The following is a 22242-nucleotide window of genomic DNA, read 5'->3' as shown; positions in this document are numbered from 1 at the left end:
CTCTAGGTGTCAATTGACTAAAATGCCCCTCTTCGGGTCAAGTTCGGACTTTTTCGGTAACATCGATTTACTCCTTGTACCGCCGATTTCCTTAATTTTTATTTTTCGTTTATACTAACTTTCTAATTCTTCTTTGACATTTTCTAAGTGTAATATCATTTATTTTTAATGGAGATTGAGGTCAAAAGGCAACACTATATGTCAAATGACCAAAATACCCCACTTCAGGTTATATTCCCGATTTTTCGGTAACACCGATTTTTGTTTGTTTCTCGATTTTTCATTTTTCTTTGTACTAATCTATTTTTTTTTTGATATTTCTAGTGTCAATTAAATTTCAATAAACCTTTATTTATGTCTCAAAATTAAATTCAGAGGGTTCCTGTCACAGGTCGGCAACGGCCTTCCCAGTCTGATCACCCATCATGCGGTGCACTGCTTAACTTAGCACCATTTTCTCTCTTTCATTTTTGTTTGATTTTTCTTGTATTTTCTTTTTATTTATTTCATCATTATATGTCTGTTCACTATCACCGAAGTGTAGTTCTAGACATCCTGACTTACCTGGACTGTTATTTGACCACAGGAGCAACAAAACGTACAAAACACGTGCAATGGGGATGTTACAGAATTTCAGGCTTTTCTTGACAAACCACCTTGTAAACCAAATTTAATCGTGTCTGCCGCAAAATTTTTGTTCCCCACACAAACGATTAAATTTTGAGCTGAAATTTAATTTGAGAACAGATCAAATGTAGCAAAAATAACCTGTAAATTTTCAGGAATTTCCGGGGCTGATTTGCTATGTGAACTTAATTTGATTGGGTCTGCCACAAAATTTTGGTTCCCCACGCAAACAGACGAATTTTAAGCTGAAATTTAATTTGGGAACTACTGAAATGGGGTATAAACACCCGATAAATTTTCAGAAATTTCTGGGTACATTTGCTATGTGAACTAATTTTAATCAATTTTGCCGTAAAATTTTGGTTCCCCACACAAATGGTTGAATTTTAAGCTGAAATTTAATTTGGGAACTACTGAAGTGGGGTTTAAACACCCTATAAATTTTCAGGAATTTCTGGGTTTATTTGCTATGAGAACTTAATTTGATCGGGTCTGCCGCAAAATTTTGGTTCAGTAGGCAAACAATATCAAACAACCCCCAAAATTTACACCCAACGTCTTCAACACACCCAAATATTGCTGGTAAAGTTTCAGGCCTAATAGGTAAGTGGAACTCAATGACCCAAATAATCTCTCTTGCTTGATAACAAAATGAAGGAAGCAAGATGGATAGTTAGAATAATGGCTTTGGCTTGATTAACCCAAAACCCTAAGACAAACTCAACAAAACAATTTTTTAAACAAACAAGTCATACTAAACCCCAAGAGCCAATTTCAGTCAAGCATACAATGAACAAAAATGTGAATAACAGAAAAACAATATGAAGTAAAATAAGGTTTAGCACGAAAGAACCAGATGCAAGATGAAGAAGAAGAAACAAATATGGAACTAGAGCCAAATAGCAAATATGAAAAAGGTAACAAACACATAAAGAATAAGAAGCAAATATAGAATCTACCTTGTTTGGACAACCCTTTGCTCTGATACCAAAACTGATGTGAACCTTCAAGTAATTGGTAACTTGAAAACCCACATTCAAGAATTAAATGAACAATATGGAAAGCACCAAATCAAGATGTATGAATTTGATTCTTTGAACCAGCACAATCAGATTGTTGTGTAATTCAAAGAAAATATCAGAAATGGAATTCTTGACCTAATTCATATGGAGAATGAATAAACCAAGAATATTATGCACATTAAACCTTGCAAGATAGAAATCTCAGCAAGTTAATGAGCTTCACAAGAACAAAGGTAACAGCCAATTTACTCACTAAAGGAGCAGAAACAATCTTTCATTAATATTCAAAGTGTGTCCTCCACTCTCTCATTACAATTGTATTTATAGTCTCTTGGCTCCAAAGCTAAAGACAAAAATATCCCTACTTTAATAACAGCTGCAAGGAGCTTTAAGTCCAAACAAAAATTAATCTATCAAAAGTCTAAAAACTCCTTACAAAAAGTAAATTTAATACAGTAGCAAATAAGGGCATTTAAGTCCAAAAGAGAGGTGGTTATAACAGCAAGGAATATTCTTTCAAAAAGGTGCCAGCAGATGCATGTACATGGGTTGGATCTGGTACATGCATGTCCACAGTTTATTCCATGTAACCTAATGCTCCACATGACACCTGGTCACTTCCAAGCTTAATTTTCACCAAATTTAATCCTTTATAATTTTCTTCATGCCATTCTCGCTTATAATCCTTGCTTCTTAAGATTTCACAAATTAAATTCTGAAGTGATTTAGCTCTAGCTCTAGTAATTGGACCTTGGATGAAATCCTTTGGCATGGATGTAGCTTGATTCTCATCAGTACTCATATTTTTGCTAGCTAGCTATGTTATTCCTCATTAGTCATCGACTTTTGGGACAAATTGAATACCTCATTAGCCATCGGCTTTTGGGATGAATTGAACTTTGGAACATGATTAAGCTGTGTGTGATTTATTGATATGTATTGTGAGGTTGTGAAATGGACTTTAAATTCTAATTGACATTCACTGTCTTTTGAATTTAACTATGTTTTGATTATTGAGATTTATTGTGATATTGTGAAACAGAGTTTAAATTCCTTATGACATTTATTGTCTTGAATTTAACTATGGTTTTAAGTATCCACTATTTATTTAACTTATGATTTGTGATTTAAAGTTGTATTTGGTTAATGTTGTGCACCACTGAGACATTGTCTCAGCGATAACTTTTCATTGCTATCGTAGGTAGACAGATGGACAGGGCAGCAGACTAGGCTGCTAGTACATCCAGCGAGAGACCATCGGGTATATCGAGTATACCACATTTTGCATTTTGTACTGTAATGTATGTTCACTGTATGTATATATTGTTTTTGGTTTTGAGCAGTTGTAAATTAAAATTGTACATTGAAGTTGTAAAATAAATTATGAGTTATTTTGGCTTGTAAAAATTGTACTGTATTTCTTTTATCTCAGTCTTTGAAAAACTATTGTGGATTTGAGTTGAGAAATATATTGTGTTGTTTAATTGTTGGAGTTGAGATTGAAAAAAATATTGAAGTGCTTTTTACAGGTTTTTGAAGAACTGTTTTATCCAAAATACAAATGGCACTCTGCCAAAATTTTTACAGAAATTACTAATAGTCCAAATGTGTTAACTGTTTCACTTCAGTTCACAAAAGTTTTTAACACCTGTAAATAGTGCTCACCACTATAAAAGAAGTAAGAAAAGTTTTTAAAATCCCTTGTAGTGTAATTAATGGGTTATCAGTAGACGAAGTTGGTAATTCATTAGATATACTACGGGATCATGTTATGCCTCACAGAGGGGTAGGGTGTTACATTCAAATCTGGATTTTTAAGTTGAACATGAGATATTCAATTTAATTTAAGTATGTATATTTTATTTAGTTGTTAAATAGTGATATGCATGATGGATGATCATGGACTATAAAAGACCAATGTGATTGGATTTATTTCTTTTATGTTTCTTTGGGTTGTAATTTAAATTAATTTATTTTAATTTATTTTTGGGCATATATTATTAAGGTTGTAATAATTTTTTGATTGTAATTTTATTTATTTAGTTCTTGTAAATTCGCCTTGGTATGCCAAGGATTACTATGTAATTGGATTGCAAGAAGATCAAGGAGGTCAAGAGCATTGGTGGGACCAGTGGGAGGAATTCAAGATCAAGTATTGATTATGTACTCCTTCAGCAACTCTTGTAATATGAATGAATGAAATGCACCTAGGAATGCCCTGATTCAATTCTTGGTGGCTCAAAATTGAATCCCTTAGAAAGTCCATGATCATACCATATTTACTATTTATCCATGAATGCATGAGATGTATGGGAATGTATGCAAGTATATAATATATGCATGCTAAATGGATAATGTGTAAAGTGAGACCTTAATAGTAATTAGGATGACCATAAAATCTTCCAAACAAATGATTAAGTTGGAAATGCTATAATTAAAGTAATTATAATATGGGCCCTCCATTGGGGCAATTATTTTAAGAAATTTTAAATAGTTGCATATGATGCAATTAATTTAAGAGATATTCTTAAGAATAATTGTTAAGCATGAGATGTTGTGAATATGTAAATGGTTTGGTGGCCAATATTGGATGTACCTGAGGGCATTAAAATTATTTGCATAATTACTGGCTCAATGGGATCAACTTAACTAATGCAAGATAAGTCAATAATGGATGTACCTGAGATTTTGAGCATTAGGGGCTAGGTAAAGGATTGAACCTCACATGAGATGTGATGGGCAAGGAGTTGCTCACTTATAGTTTATTGTAATTCCAATAATGGATGTACCTGAGGATGATCAATAGAATTATAAGAATTCAACCGCCCACTAGAAATCCATCCAACTAGGATTTTCTTTTTCTACTTTGGAAGTGTAGGATTCGCTAAGTTAGTGGGAGGACCAATTTGATTAAAAGATCATAATCATTTTGGTTAATTATGTCACACCTTACCCATCTGTAAGGCATAATATTATCCCGTAAAATACCTAATAAACTACCGCACTTCGCCTACCGATAACTCATTAAGTACCCTACAATGGATTTTAAAACAATTTTCTTACTTTTGTTAAGTGGTGAGCATTTTCTAATAGGTATTTAAAACATATGATTAAAAGTAAATCTAGTTAATATTTTCAGTCCATTTTATTTTTCCGCAAATTTTATAAAAATTTTGACAGAGTTCCCTCTGTATTTTGAGAAAACAGTTCTTCCAATACCTGTAAAAAGCACTTCTAAAAATTTTTCTCAACAACTACTTCAATTTCACAATCAAACTCAATCCATTTCAATCAATTTCTCAAGTTCAAAATTCAATAATCCTCAAAATACTAGCAATACATTTCATTCAAATTAAATAAAATAGTTCCACTCATATTTCATTAAAGACAAAATAATTTATACACATCCTTATAAATTTATATCAAAAGAAACACAAACTAAACTTTGTTACAAACTTCATACAAATTTTTGTACAAACTGCTCAAAACCCATTTACATGTCCATACATTGATATGCAATACATACATCAAAAGAAATATTTACAGTTAGGGTATAAATTATACCCGAAGACTTTAATCTGATAGCTCCTCACACCTCAACAGCTCAATCTGCTGCTCCTCTAGTCTCTGTATCTGCGACAGCAATAGAAGCTATCGCTGAGTACTAGGACTCAATGGTGCACAACATACTAAAATAATCTTTATGCAAAACTTAAATCACATTTATTCAAAAATTTGGCTGAACATGAGAATTAAGTACAAATCATGCATTATGAGATTTTAAATGCAAACCAAGTTCATTTCAAAGTATCAAAACACATTTCATAAAACCTACAGTTAAATCATGCCATTCGAAACAAATAAAGTCTCAATAGTCAGAGGCTAAAGAGAAATCACATCACAAGGCTAGCTAGCTCAAATATATGGATATCCATTCACATCCTCTTCTACTGGCACACCTCAACACTTCTCCAGAGAAGGAATCAAAATTCGAAACTAATTACCCCCACTAGTCGTGCTAGTGAGGTGTTCAAATATATGGTCATGACACTGTGGTTTCAAAACTTATCTTAACAATTTGCTAAACATTGTCATTTCAAATATACACAATAACTTTCACAATTTAAATCAAAACATCATAACTAATGTCACAAATAAATTTTCAACAATTCAAAGCAAATGTAAAATACATATCTCATTCACTTTATCACTACATTTTAAAGCATAGTGATGTTGTGCACAAACCTCAAGCGAGTTGCCCCTTAGCCTTGACTCGGTTCCTCGGGTTCCTTCCCGATATTCTTTTCAACTGAAACAAACAATTTTACAATGTTTTAGTACTAGAACTTAACATAAATCCAAAATAAATTTAGCTTCATTTTTACCTAGTTCTAACGTGCTAAACTCGAAGTTCTTGAAATTTTGTGCTTCGGGTTACTATTCACTATACTATTCAAGTCAATTTGTTGACTTTCTAAGGCATAATAGGTATGGGAATTCCAACTTCACCCACATACCACATTTTGGCCATTAAATTTGTTGGTTTTGGTCATTTTCTCAAAGCTTAAGTCCTTTTGGCAAAATTGTCAAATTTTCAGTTTTTGTGCTCTTAGTTGCACTGTTCCATTAGTAATTTTACTGTTGGAATTTGGCAAAACTTCCTTCATAGAAAATGTTCTTTATTGTCTTAAGTTTATTCTCATTTTTTGGGAGTTTTGTAGCTCAAGTTATGGCCATTTGAACCATGGCTGCCGGATTGGAAACAACCCAGATTTTCTGGGCAAATTTGGTGCTGGCAGTTTTGGGTCACCAACTTGGGGTGGCCAAATGACTTGGTTGCTGGCAGAATTTGGGTTTGTGTTCTTCATGAAAGTTTTAGGTCTATATCTCATCTAACCACTGGTAAAACTTCAGGTCATTTGGACCTGCCTAGCTCGAGTCATGACAAAATGAACAAATACTGTTCATTTGGCCAGTTTGTGTAGGGCAGGCTGCACTTTTCCAACTTTGGTCAATTTGTTCACTAGGTTTTGGTCACTTTTTGGGCATGGTTCCTAAGTGAAAATTGTGTCATTTTATGTCTATTTTCATTCCCAATTGGTCCCATATCAATTGGACTTATAAAATTTTATTTTTGGTCCCTCAAAGTTGACTTGGTCATGCTGCCAGCAGCATGACCACACTCCCTCCGAATTTGACTTTATTTCCAACCATTCCAACACAACTCATTTGGTCAAAAATGACCATTTTTCACTTCAAATTAGGTCAAAGACATCATTTACTCATTTCTCACATTTTTGGTCCATAAACCCTAAGTCCCAAAACCCTAACTTACTAAATTGTTGTATTTACTCACATTTAATGCTTTTAACCATAATCACTAAGCTAATTGGGGTTTATATACTCATTCAAATCCATCAAACTATGCAAATCATACTCCCCTTCAAGCTGGCCAAAATTTCAGTAATGGTCCCTCACACATATTTTTATTTCATTTCTTTAGTTTCTAGTTAATTAGGCTATAAACACAACTAATTCAACAAAAGAAATCAAATTTAATCTACTAACCTTAGTGCAGAATTTCTTTCCTTCAAACTTCTTCCTTTCTTCTTTTTTTTTTTTTTTGTCAAATCCTCTATCAAGGCTTGAAATCAAGGTTTAATATCGGAGGTTTAACTTTCTATGGTGGAATTGGGGATTTGATCAAGCTCAAAATGAGCTTTAATGGAGGTTTTGGGTGAGGGAGAGGGAGAATAAAAGTGGGGCGACAACTTAATGGAAAGAAGAAGACTTTTATTTTTTTTTCTTTTCTTTTATTTTTATGCCTTAGGAAGACCATAAATCAATTTAATTAATTTATTAATTATAGCTTTTATGACATCATGCATAATGTCATCTCCCTACACTTTTTCTTTTTCTTTTTTTTATTTATTTTTCTATTAGTTATTTAATTTAATTCCCGACTCCAAAATTTTCTTTTCTCCGATTTTATTTGACAGTTAGGTCAGGAGTCAGCTCTCGGGGTCAAACCAAATTGCCCATCGCCAGTTCATCCCGGTTTGCAAATAATTCAATATTTCTTTCGGCTCCCTGACCTAATTATTTGACTGACTTAATAGTCTTTTTTTGTGATTTTCTCTTTTCCACTGTGTTTATAATGGTCCTAAGGACCGCAGCGTCACATTTTACAGTTCGAAATTTGAGTTTAAAATGACTTCGCAGTCGTTCCCGAGAAGGTCACCCATCGCTGTGACTCTCGGCTTGTTTAACCTTTTATGTTCTGTTTTTCTTATTTATACTTAACTAATTGAACATTACTAATTATTTGTGTTTATGGCTTCTCTAATTGACTTAAGTGTGGTTTTAATCCCCTTAATTGTCCGGACCGACACCGGTCACCGGAACAGTGAAATCTACTAGGCTATGCAAACGGGTGTGTTACAATTCTCCCCCCCCCCCCCTAAAAATAAATTAGGCTATAAACACAACTAATTCAACAAAATAAATCAAATTTAATCTACTAACCTTAGTGCAGAATTTCTTTCCTTCAAACTTCTTCCTTTCTTCTTTTTTTTTAATTGTCAAATCCTCTATCAAGGCTTGAAATCAAGGTTTAATATCGGAGGTTTAACTTTCTATGGTGGAATTGGGGATTTGATCAAGCTCAAAATGAGCTTTAATGGAGGTTTTGGGTGAGGGAGAGGGAGAATAAAAGTGGGGCGGCAACTTAATGGAAAGAAGAAGACTTTTATTTTTTTTTTCTTTTCTTTTATTTTTATGCCTTAGGAAGACCATAAATCAATTTAATTAATTTATTAATTATAGCTTTTATGACATCATGCATGATATCATCTCCCTACACTTTTTCTTTTCCTTTTTTTTATTTATTTTTCTATTAGTTCTTTAATTTAATTCCCGACTCCAAAATTTTCTTTTCTCCGATTTTATTTGACAGTTAGGTCAGGAGTCAGCTCTCGGGGTCAAACCAAATTGCCCATCGCCAGTTCATCCCGGTTTGCAAATAATTCAATATTTCTTTCGGCTCCCTGACCTAATTATTTGACTGACTTAATAGTCCTTTTTCGTGATTTTCTCTTTTCCACTGTGTTTATAATGGTCCTAAGGATCGCAGCGTCACATTTTACAGTTCGAAATTTGAGTTTAAAATGACTTCGCAGTCGTTCCCGAGAAGGTCACCCATCGCTGTGACTCTCGACTCGTTTAACCTCTTATGTTCTGTTTTTCTTATTTATACTTAACTAATTGAACATTACTAATTATTTGTGTTTATGGCTTCTCTAATTAACTTAAGTGTGGTTCTAATCCCCTTAATTGTCCGGACCAACACCGGTCACCGGAACAGTGAAATCTACCAGGCTATGTAAACGGGTGTGTTACAATTCTCCCCCCCTTAAAATAAATTTCGTCTCAAAATTTTTACCTAGTACTAATCTCTGAATAGCTGTGGGTGTTGTCTCCTCATGTCGTCTTCTCGTTCCCAAGTAGCCTCCTGGCCCGAATGATGGTTCCACAGCACTTTTACCAATGGTATCTGCTTGTTCCGTAGCTGCTTCACCTCATAAGCCAGAATCTCTATGGGTTCTTCTTCATATGTGAGGCCTGGATTCACTTCAATTTCCTCTACTGGTAGTACATGAGATGGGTCTGATCGATACCTCCTCAACATAGACACATGGAAGACATTATGTATCTTCTCTAACTCTGGAGGTAGTGCCAAACGATATGCCAAAGGACCCACTCTTTCCAGAACCTCATATGGCCCAATGAAGCGAGGACTCAGTTTCCCCTTTCTACCAAATCTCATAATTCTCTTCCAAGGAGAAACTTTGAGGAAAACTTTCTCACCCACTACATACTCAATATCTCTTCTCTTCAGATCAATGTAGGACTTCTGACGATCCGATGCAGTCTTAAGTCGATCTCTGATCACCCTGATCTTCTCCTCAGTTTGCTGAACAATTTCGGGTCCAATCATCTTTCTTTCACCCACGTCATCCCAACACAATGGGGTTCTACATTTTCTGCCATACAAAGCTTCATATGGAGCCATTCTAATGCTTGATTGGTAGCTGTTGTTGTAAGCAAACTCAATCAAAGGCAAGTGTGTATCCCAACTGCCCTCGAACTCAATCACACAAGCCCGTAGCATGTCCTCCAAGATCTGAACTACTCTCTTAGACTGGCCATCTGTCTGTGGGTGGAATGCCGTACTGAAATTCAATCTAGTTCCTAGGGCTCTCTGAATACTACCCCAGAATCTAGAAGTGAACCTAGGATCTCTGTCTGACACGATAGATACTGGCACTCCATGCATTCTCACAATCTCATCGATTTATAACTTGGCCAATCTTTCTAAACTGTAGTCCATCCGGACTGGCAGAAAATGAGCAGACTTAGTTACTCTGTCGACAATGACCCATACTGCATCATGACTCTTCTGTGTCCTCGGAAGTCCCATCACAAAATCCATTGTTATTCTTTTCCATTTCCATTCTAGTACTGGTAGTGGATGTAACAACCCAGTGGATACTTGATGCTCTGCCTTCACTTGCTGACAAGTTAGGCATTTGGATACAAACTCTGCCAGCCACATCTCTTTTCATACCCATCCACCAGTAATGCTCCTTTAGCCCCCTATACATTTTTGTGCCACCAGGGTGCATGGCAAAAGGAGACTTATGTGCTTCCTTCAAAATGATCTGCCTCAAATCAACATCATTAGGAACACACATTCTGCCCTGGTGTAGCAATAGACCATCATCTCTTATTGAGAATTCTGGTTTCTTGCCCTGTCGGACTTCTTCCATCAACTTCTGATACTTCTGATCATTCTGAGCAGCCATTCTAATCTGATCAATCAACACTGGCTGTACATGCCATGCAACTGCTATTTGCCCATCATCATTAATCTCTAAGCTGGCATGCAATGATCTTAACTCATGTACCAAAGACAAAAGAGTAACTCGTAGACTTGCCATAGTCTTGCGACTTAAGGCATCATCCACAACATTAGCTTTCCCTAGCTGATAGTCTATCAGACAATCGTAGTCTTTTATTAACTCTAACCATCTCCTCTGTCTCAAATTCAGCTCCTTCTGGATGCCCAAATACTTCAAACTCTTATGATTTGTGTAGATGTAACACTTTTCCCCATACGAATAGTGTCTCCAGATCTTAAGAGCAAACACTATAGTTGCAAGCTCCAAATCATGTGTCGGATAATTCCTCTCATGCGGTTTTAGCTGACGTGATGCATAGGCAATGACATTTTGATCTTGCATCAATACACAGCCTAACCCATTGTGAGAAGCATCACTATAAACTGTGTATTCTTTACCCGGAATAGGTAAAGTCAGGACTGGAGCTTCAGTTAAACATTTCTTCAATTCATCAAAACTCTATTGGCATTTGTCCGTCCACTGAAATTTTACATCTTTTCTAAGCAGCCTGGTCAATTGAGATGCCAACATGGAGAATCCCTTCACAAATCTACGATAGTATTCAGCTAAACCCAGAAAACTACGAATTTCTATGACATTTCTGGGTGGCCTCCAATTAAGGACAGCTTCAATCTTAATTGGATCTACTTCAATGCCCTCTTCTGATACTACATGCCCCAAGAAAGATATTTTCTTCAGCCAAAATTCACACTTCGACAATTTGGCATATAGCTATTTCTCCCTCAAAGTCCGCAGTACAATCCACAGATGTCTATCATGCTCTTCTGCATTCCTCGAATAGACCAATATATCATCTATGAATACCACAACAAACTGGTCAAGGTATGGTCTGAAGATAGTGTTCATCAGATCCATAAAAGCAGCCGGAGCATTAGTTAACCCGAATGGCATAACCAAAAACTCATAATGGCCATAACAGGTTCTGAAGGTAGTTTTAGCAATACTCTGCTCTTGTAGTTTCAACTGATAATAACCTGATCTCAAGTCAATTTTGGAGAACACAGCTGCACCCCTCAACTGATCAAACAAGTCATCAATGCGGGGTAATGGATATCTGTTCTTTATTGTCACCTTATTCAACTGCCGATAATCAATGCATAACCGGAGAGTGCCATCCTTCTCCTTTAAAAACAATTCTGGCGCTCCCCAAGGTGACACACTAGGGCGGATAAAGCCCTTGGCAAGCAACTCTTGTAATTGTACTTTCAACTCTTTTAATTCTGCAGGTGCCATTCTATATGGCATTATGGAGATTGGGTCCACACCAGGCATAACATCAATCTCAAACTGCACCTCTCTTTCTGGAGGAAATCCTGGCAATTCATCAGGAAACACATCCGGAAAGTCACATACAGTAGGGATGTCCCTCAATGCTGGACTACCCACTTGGGTGTCTATCACCTGTCTCAAGTACGTCTCACACCCTTTCCTAATCATTTTTCTGGCCAATGCAGCTGAAATGATGTTTGATGGCAGTAAATGCCTCTCCCCATGTATTACCACATCACCGTACAAAGGGAGACCAAAAGTGATTGTCTTTAGTCTACAGTCAATCATGGCATGATGCCTGGCTAACCAATCCATGCCCAAGATGATATCATACTCTCTGAAGGGCATTTCATTCAAGTCTGACAGGAAAACATGTCCTTGGATCACCAAAGGACAGTCTCTATAAATTCTGTTGACCCGGACCTCTTGTCCTAACGGACTAGTTACTAGCACTTCAAAATCCATTTGCACACATGGAACAGCAAGTGAACTGACTATGCTAGCACTAACATATGAATGGGTTGAACTCGGATCAAACAATACAAATACTTCTTGATCAGAGATAGAGAATGTACCAGCTACCACATCAGAAGTCTCAGCCTCTTCTCGCTGTCTCATTGTGTAGATTCTGGTTGAAGCACTTCCTTGTCCCGATCGACCAATCGTGCCTCGATCGCCTAAAGCGGGCCTCTACCTCTACCTCTTCCTCGCCAACAGATCGTGAACCTCCGGGAGCAGGACTCAATAGATCCTCACAGAGTAGGAGCTGGACCATATCTCGAAGATGGAGTACTAGTGCAGTCTCTTGCTAAATGACCCTTGCCTCCGCAGTTAAAGCAGGCTCCAGTGGCCCAATAGCACTCCCCCCCATGAATCTTGCCACAAGTCTCACAGGGGTGGGAAGAATGTGAACTTGCCGCCGATCACGACTGCACCTAGGGGTCTCTCGCCCGTAAAATCGCCTCTATCAAATCTTCCACCTCGACCCCTGCTGGGTCCACTAAACTTATTTCTCTTTCCAGAGGTAGCACCAGAACTCTGTTCAACTGATTTTTCCCCCTTGTCTTTTTCTGATTTCCTAGTTTTTTCTGATTTTTCTTTCACTGGGGTTGCTTCTGATTCAATTCTCTCTAGTTCAAGTGCTTGAGACATAAGCTTTGAGAAGTTGCTGTATCGAAATCCCACAACTTACATCCTTATGCTTGGTTTCAAACCCGTCTCAAATCTCTTGCATCTTGCATTGCTGGTAGTAAGGAGACTCCTAGCATAATGACTTAAGCGGGAGAACTCCCTCTCATACTCTGCCACTGATCGGTTCCCTTATTTCAGACTCAAAAATTCTTGTAGTTTCTAATCAACATATGCATCTGGGATGTATTGTCAATTCTCTCGATGAAGTCATCCTGTGTCAAGATCGTGGTTCAGCCAAGCCGTGGGGATGGTCTTCCACCAATCATATGCATCCCTTGCGATGCGACACGTAATACTCAAACTTCAACTCATCTTAGCAAGGCAACTTCTTAAATACTCGCCCATTCTTTCAAGCCATTGCTCGCCTCTAAAGGGTCCATCAGTACTTTGAATTCTACAGCCCATACTTCAATAACTTGTCATACTGTCTGGCGAGGCGCTTGTTGTGTCACAGTGTTCCGGGTGGAGCATGAGCAGCATACCCCACCATTTGTTGAAACATCGCAGCCATCTATCAGGCGAATCGTGCAGAAATCGCGCATTTATGGGACTGGTGCTACAGATCCATTGACATTCTGTAGAGCTGGGGCTTCCTCTTGTGCCTCAGCTTCAACAGACTGCTCAACTGAGCGATCCCCTTCTTCCATTCCAGGCTGAAGTTAGGGTATCTCCTGAACAAGTAACACATGGAGATTTCCCTCCGTTAGTTCATATTCATGATGTAATGCACTGTATGTAACAATTATGGACATTGAGCAGTTATACTTAACAAAGAAAAGACACAAATTCACAATTTAAAACATACTTCAAAAACTTGCTCTGATACCACTAAAACATGTCACACCTTACCCCTCTGTAAGGCATAACATTATCCCGTAGAATACCTAATGAACTACCGCACTTCGCCTACCGATAACTCATTAAGTACCCTACAAGGGATTTTAAAACAAATTTCTTACTTTTATTAAGTGGTGAGCATTTTCTAATAGGTATTTAAAACATATGATTAAAAGTAAATCTAGTTAATATTTTCAGTCCATTTTATTTTTCCGCAAATTTTATAAAAATTTTGACAGAGTTCCCTCTGTATTTTGAGAAAACAGTTCTTCCAATACCTGTAAAAAGCACTTCTAAAATTTTTTCTCAACAACTACTTCAATTTCACAATCAAACTCAATCCATTTCAATCAATTTCTCAAGTTCAAAATTCAATAATCCTCAAAATACTAGCAATACATTTCATTCAAATTAAATAAAATAGTTCCACTCATATTTCATTAAAGACAAAACAATTTATACACATCCTTACAAATTTATATCAAAAGAAACACAAACTAAACTTTATTAAAACTTCATACAAATTTTTGTACAAGCTGCTCAAGACCCATTTATATGTCCATACATTTATATGCAATACATACATCAAAAGAAATATTTACAGTTAGGGTATAAATTATACCCGAAGACTTTAATCTGATAGCTCGTCACACCTCAACAGCTCAATCTGCTACTCCTCTAGTCTCAGATTCACGACAAAGAATGAAGCTATCACGAGTACTAGGACTCAGTGGTGCACAACATACTAAAATAATCTTTATGCAAAACTTAAATCACATTTATTCAAAAATTTGGCTGAACATGAGAATTAAGTACAAATCATGCATTATGAGATTTTAAATGCAAACCAAGTTCATTTCAAAGTATCAAAACACATTTCATAAAACCCACAGTTAAATCATGCCATTCGAAACAAATAAAGTCTCAATAGCTAGAGGCTAAAGAGAAATCACATCACAAGGCTAGCTAGCTCAAATATATGGATATCCATTCACATTCTCTTCTACTGGCACACCTCAACACTTCTCCAGAGAAGGAATCAAAATTCGAAACTAATTACCCCCACTAGTCGTGCTAGTGAGGTGTTCAAATATATGGTCATGACATTGTGATTTCAAAACTTATCTTAACAATTTGCTAAACATTGTCATTTCAAATATACACAATAACTTTCACAATTTAAATCAAAACATCATAACTAATGTCACAAATAAATTTTCAACAATTCAAAGCAAATGTAAAATACATATTTCATTCACTTTATCACTACATTTTAAAGCATAGTGATGTTGTGCACAAACCTCAAGCGAGTCGCCCCTTAGCCTCGACTCGGTTCCTTGGGTTCCTTCCCGATATTCTTTTCAACTGAAACACACAATTTTACAATGTTTTAGTACTAGAACTTAACATAAATTCAAAATAAATTTAGCCTCATTTTTACCTAGTTCTAACGTGCTAAACTCGACGTTCTTGAAATTTTGTGCTTCGGGTTACTATTCACTATACTATTCAAGTCAATTTGTTGACTTTCTAAGGCTTAATAGGTATGGGAATTCCAACTTCACCCACATACCACATTTTGGTCATTAAATTTGTTGGTTTTGGTCATTTTCTCAAAACTTAAGTCCTTTTGGCAAAATTGTCAAATTTTCAGTTTTGGTGCTCCTAGTTGCACTGTTCCATTAGTAATTTTACTGTTGGAATTTGGCAAAACTTCTTTCATAGAAAATGTTCCTTATTGTCTTAAGTTTATTCTCATTTTTGGAGAGTTTTTTAGCTCAAGTTATGGCCATTTGAACCATGGCTGCCGGATTGGAAACAACCCAGATTTTTTTGGCAAATTTGGTGCTGGTAGTTTTGGGTCACCAACTTGGGGTGGCCAAATGACTTGGTTGCTGGCAGAATTTGGGTTTGTTTTCTTCATGAAAGTTTTAGGTCTATATCTCATCTAACCACTGGTAAATTTCAGGTCATTTGGACCTGCCTAGCTTGAGTTATGACAAAATGAACATATACTGTTCATTTGGTCAGTTTGTGCAGGGCAGCCTGCACTTTTCCAACTTTGGTCAATTTGTTCACTAGGTTTTGGTCACTTTTTGAGCATGGTTCCTAAATGAAAATTGTGTCATTTTATGTCTATTTTCATCCCCAACTGGTCCCATATCAATTGGACTTGTAAAATTTTATTTTTGGTCCCTCAAAGTTGACTTGGTCATGCTGTCAGCAGCATGACCACACTCCCTCCGAATTTGACTTTATTTCCAACCATTCCAGCACAACTCATTTGGTCACAAATGACCATTTTTCACTTCAAATTAGGTCAAAGACATCATTTACTCATTTCTCACATTTTTGGTCCATAAACCCTAAGTCCCAAAACCCTAACTTACTAAATTGTTGTATTTACTCACATTTAATGCTTTTAACTATAATCACTAAGCTAATTGGGGTTTATATACTCATTCAAATCCATCAAACTATGCAAATCATACTCCCCTTCAAGCTGGCCAAAATTTCAGTAATGGTCCCTCACACATATTTTTATTTCATTTCTTTAGTTTCTAGTTAATTAGGCTATAAACACAACTAATTCAACAAAAGAAATCAAATTTAATCTTCTAACCTTAGTGCAGAATTTCTTTCCTTCAAACTTCTTCCTTTCTTCTTTTTTTTTTTGTTGTCAAATCCTCTATCAAGGCTTGAAATCAAGGTTTAATATTGGAGGTTTAACTTTCTATGGTGGAATTGGGGATTTGATCAAGCTCAAAATGAGCTTTAATGGAGGTTTTGGGTGAGGGAGAGGGAGAATAAAAGTGGGGCGGCAACTTAATGGAATGAAGAAAACTTTTATTTATTTTTTCTTTTCTTTTATTTTTATGCCTTAGGAAGACCATAAATCAATTTAATTAATTTATTAATTATAGCTTTTATGACATCATGCATGATGTCATCTCCCTACACTTTTTCTTTTCCTTTTTTTTATTTATTTTTCTATTAGTTCTTTAATTTAATTCCCGACTCCAAAATTTTCTTTTCTCCGATTTTATTTGACAGTTAGGTTAGGAGTCAGCTCTCAGGGTCAATTGACCAAATTGCCCATCGCCAGTTCATCCCGGTTTGCAAATAATTTAATATTTCTTTCAGCTCCCTGACCTAATTATTTGACTGACTTAATAGTCCTTTTTCGTGATTTTCTCTTTTCCGCTGTGTTTATAATGGTCCTAAGGAGCGCAGCATCACATTTTACAGTTCGAAATTTGAGTTTAAAATGACTTCGCAGTCGTTCCCAAGAAGGTCACCCATCGCTGTGACTCTCGGCTCATTTAACCTCTTATGTTCTATTTTTCTTATTTATACTTAACTAATTGAACATTACTAATTATTTGTGTTTATGGCTTCTCTAATTGACTTAAGTGTGGTTCTAATCCCCTTAATTGTCCGGACCAACACCGGTCACCGGAATAGTGAAATCTACCAGGCTATGCAAACGGGGGTGTTACAAATTACATGATACATTTACTAATTAATCTGGTTATTTTCTACAATTAATTTTCTGATAATAATGAGCACACCACAACCACCACCATCCAATATCCTTGCAAGCATATTTGATCGCAATAGGTTAACAGGACCTAAACTATCTAATTGGCTAATAAATTTGAAACTTTTCCTAAACCTTGAATATATAGGATATGTTTTAGACTCAAATGTTCTTGGTCCCTTACCTCCAGAGGCCACACAAGAGGAACATGAAACTTTGGACAAGTGGAAGGAGCATGATATGAGAGCCAAGTGTTACATGCTTGCTTGTATGAGTAATGAGTTACAGAAGCAACATGAGAACATGCAGAGTGTGAGTGAGATCCTCTGTAACACCCCTCACCCGACTACAGTATAGCCGAGCAAAGTGTGCTACATTCGGTGCCAGAGCACCCTATCTTATCTTACTTTATTCCTTTCATAATTTGATCTCATTATATTTTAATATTAATTATTTTTCGACGGAGAAACCAGCGGAGTTTTCTCTATTTTATTACCAGTTGACGTATTTTACTATTTACCTGTTTGAAAATTTCAATAATATTTTATAAATAAAATCTCGTCAATTATTTTCATAACCATCTCATTCATATATCTCAATTTCATATTCATTTCCATGCATTATCTATATATTTCAAATCTGTCTTCGAATCCATACAATCTCATTCATGCTCAAATCACATAAGTAAAATTTTCAAATTTCTTTAATTTACATAATTTCATAATTTACATGATGTATAAATTAATTACATATGAAAAAGCTAATTTATTAAATTACATTATATTTCTATTAATTACCTGCTCATAATCTACATTATAATACAATATATAGCATTTTGTACTAAATACAAAATATGATCTATATGGGCCATATCTACATGCATTGCTGAGGAGGTGACAACCTTGAATACTCCAACCACTTCTGCAGATCTGGACTCCAAAAATCTTAGTCAAAGTACCTGCGCGAGGAAACAAATCCATCGCGCTAAGCATTGCTGCTTAGTGGTGCAATAATAGAACAAGGAAATAATATACAAATAAAGATAGAAATAAAACATCATTCAAATAATTAAGATCTATTTATACTTCACATGCGGTTTCTAAAATTTAATATGTCTTATCCTAATTTAGTCTTCTTTGGAAGCGTTTATTTCGCCAATGTACAGTAATAATGTACAAGAAAAAAAAAATGATCTGGAAATAATAAATTTATGCTTATATTATTATATAAGTCTCATTTGCAATATTTATTTATTTTATAATTTTCTTTGCTAATCTTTTAGCATTTTCCCAATACTTGCTAGGTTGTCTTAGATTATCTCATAATAAGTAAATTTTAATATCTGTCCAGTTCATTTCGATTCTTTCTAATAAATAACTATTTTAATTTATTTTAGGTCATCTTACTCATTTATTTTATTTAATTTCTAATATTTTAAATTGCTAACATTCTTAACTTATCTCAATAAATTTCACTGCCCAAGTAACCTATGATAGGCTGACTAAACTGGATAACGGGTCGTTGGCACTGGACACCTTGGTGCCTCGGGCCGTCATACCATGGGACGCAGAACGTCAACTACGTATGCAGTCAGTATGGCTAGAAAGCCATGATAACACATAATCGGGCATAGAAGCCATGAATGTTGGCATAATGCCATGAATGCGGGCATAAAGCCATGAATACGGGCATAAAGCCATGAATACAGGCATAAAGCCTTTCGCAGTACTGCTAAAACAATACCCTATTGGCATGCCAAACTATCCAATCTGACACACATGTCTAGGCAATACAAGGACACATAATATCATTAAACATTAATATATTGTGTTTTATGACTTCATTATTTCATAATAAAATTCAATTATAATTCATATATTCATTTGATCATTTATATGATCACAATTCACATCAATTATCCTTTTTATACCATTGTAGTCAAAATACTTCTCCTTTCTACAATAATGAGAACTAATGTCTCATTCATACATTAATATGGTTCATTTATTCATTCTTTACGTTATTCATATTAATCACAATTCTAAACAATGGTTCACATGTACCATTGTATTCAAAACATTTTTCCTTTTCTCATTTATACATTCAAGAATCTACTTATGTAATTGCAAATTTTATATTTCAAGTTGAGTTATTAATATTTTATGAATTTCATTTGTGATGGGCATATAAGCCCTAACTATCTATTTACATCAATTAGATGACTTATTTTTCATGTTTCCAGTAATCCATGAAAATTTCATGGACTTCAAATTTATGCTCTTAATTTCCTTTTAACAATTTTGACTAAGATGCATAGTCCACATTTGTCATACCAATCTAAGCATTAAGCTTAGAATTGGTTCTAGGTCTTCATCTTAATTTGCTAATTATTTTGACTACTATTCACCTTACTAGTCAACCAAAATGTTGACTTTTTCTACTTAATGGATATATTAGTTCTAATTACACCAAGATCCCACATTTTGAGTTTTACATTTGCTAGTATTAATTGCCAATTGCAATTTAAAGTCCCCTAGATGCATTTCTAATTTCACATTTTAAATTTCAATTTTTGGTGTCACTATTCACCTCATTGGTCAACAAAAATGTTGACTTTTGGATGGAAAATAGGTACATTGGTTTTAACACTCCCAATGCACCACATTTTACATTTAAAACTTGTTGGAATTGAGCACCCATACCATTTCTAAACTTAAAACCAAGAGGGCAGAATTTTCAGTTTTTGAAGCCTAATTTTACTGTTCCATTAAGAATTGTTTCAGTGGAAATTTGAGGAAATGGTAAACATGAAAGTTGTTCCTCATTTTGTCTAGTTGAATTTCCTTTTTTGAATCACTCCATTTGGAGTTTTGTAGCTCCAGATATGGTCCAAAAACCACAGCTGGCCGGATTTCAATTCTGCAGAATTTACCAAATCTACAGTACCATGAACAGTGACTGTGACTGCCATTTAAGTTAGGTTCTGGTCATAATTTGGAGTAGGTTTCTTCATGAAAATTGTTTTTCTATGTCTTAACTTGTTTCTGTAAAAATTTTAGGTCAATTGACCTTATCTACAGTGAGTTATGGCCAAATGAACAGTTACTGTTCATTTGGTCATTTCTGCAGGTGCTGTTACAGGGTATCCGGATTGGGGCCAACTTTTGGTCCACTTGCTTTGGTCTTTTGGGCATGGTTTCTTCAGCAAAAATGTGCCATTATAAGCCTAGTTTCATGTCCAATTGGCCAAACACCAATTGGACCAACACAGCCAAAGATATGGCAGTCCAAGTGGACTGAAATTTCAGTCACCCTGCTGCTGTCTTTAGGCAGCCTACACATTCACTTTGCCATGCATTAACTCACTTCAAATTATGATTAACTTGCCTTAAATGGTCACTAATTGACCACTAGAATGTCCATTAATCAATTCAAATGCCAAGTCCAATTTTCACCCTTAAAACCCTAATTCCCATTATGAATTTTCACAACTTACCTTAATTAACTACTAGTTCATTATCCTTATATTTATACACTTTAAACATGGTTTCTAGTCCACTCCAAGTCCATCACAAACACTCAATCCTATTCCTTCCTTAGGGCAGCCGAAATCCATGGCATACATACCCATAAGTTTCATTCATTTAATCCACAATTTCATACTCATTTTTAAGTCCTTAACATGGAACAAGAGATATACATGCATAATTAAGCACTAACCTCTTTGCTCAACTTATTGAGCTTGTGAAAACTCTAGAATTTCTCCTCTTTGTGGCTGCCTAGAGTTGCCTTGTGATGTGGGACAAGTTTTAGTGAAGGTGACTTAGGGTTTAGTAGTGGAATTTCATGGGAAATGGAAGAAATTAAAGGAAACTTTCATGGAGGGTTATGGAAAAGGGGAGGTCACGTTTTGGCTGAAGAAGAAGAAGAAGATGACCAGAATTTTTGGTCTCCTTTGGTCTCTTTTATTAGTTAATTAAAGGGTTGTTTAATTGTGATTGGAGGAAGCTTTTTAAATGACATCACAATATGTCATATTTAGCATTTTATTGCATTTTCTTTTCTTTTCTTTTCTACTAACTTTCAATTAATTTTTCATCAATATTAATTCATATTTTATGTCATAATAATTATTTACTCAACTGGACAAGTCGGCCAAAAATCGTCTCTGAAGGCGAAATGACCAAAATGCCCTCCGTTTGGCTTAACGGGTCAAATTGTCTGTACCGAATGTAAAATTTTTCTAAATATTTTCTTGGCATTCTAATGCTATAGGAACGTCAATGACCCTTCTCTGGAGTCCCAAAAATTATTTTATGAATTTTTTCCCGGGTCTAGGGCTCCTCGTTGCGAGAACCGCAACTTCCCTCTGGGTTACCCATCGCTTGGGCACCGGCTCATTTGACTTGGTTGTATTTTATTTCTAAAATTTTTCCTAAATTTTTCTTATTAATATTTGAGTTAATTTTGGTTCCTGACTTTAGTTTAAATATTTTTCCGGACGTTCTAGCTGTCCGGACCGACACCGGTCACCGGAACAGTAGAATGTACGGAGTTGCTACCGAGAGGGTGTTACAACTCTTCCCCTCTAATTTAAATTTCGTCCTCGAAATTTACTGAGTGTTTTGGGTTCTGAGATAATTCTTTTACCTGTCTATTGCTCCATCTGTCTACTTCTTTTATACATATGGTACTATTTAATTTTTTTTTGAATCTATTATTATACACTTTGGCATATCATAAGGGAAGGATACTTTACCTCAAATTTACATTT

This window comes from Hevea brasiliensis, chromosome 14, assembly GCF_030052815.1.
Source record: "Hevea brasiliensis isolate MT/VB/25A 57/8 chromosome 14, ASM3005281v1, whole genome shotgun sequence".
NCBI classification, from domain to species: Eukaryota; Viridiplantae; Streptophyta; class Magnoliopsida; order Malpighiales; family Euphorbiaceae; genus Hevea; species Hevea brasiliensis.
This window is presented reverse-complemented; position numbering follows the sequence as displayed.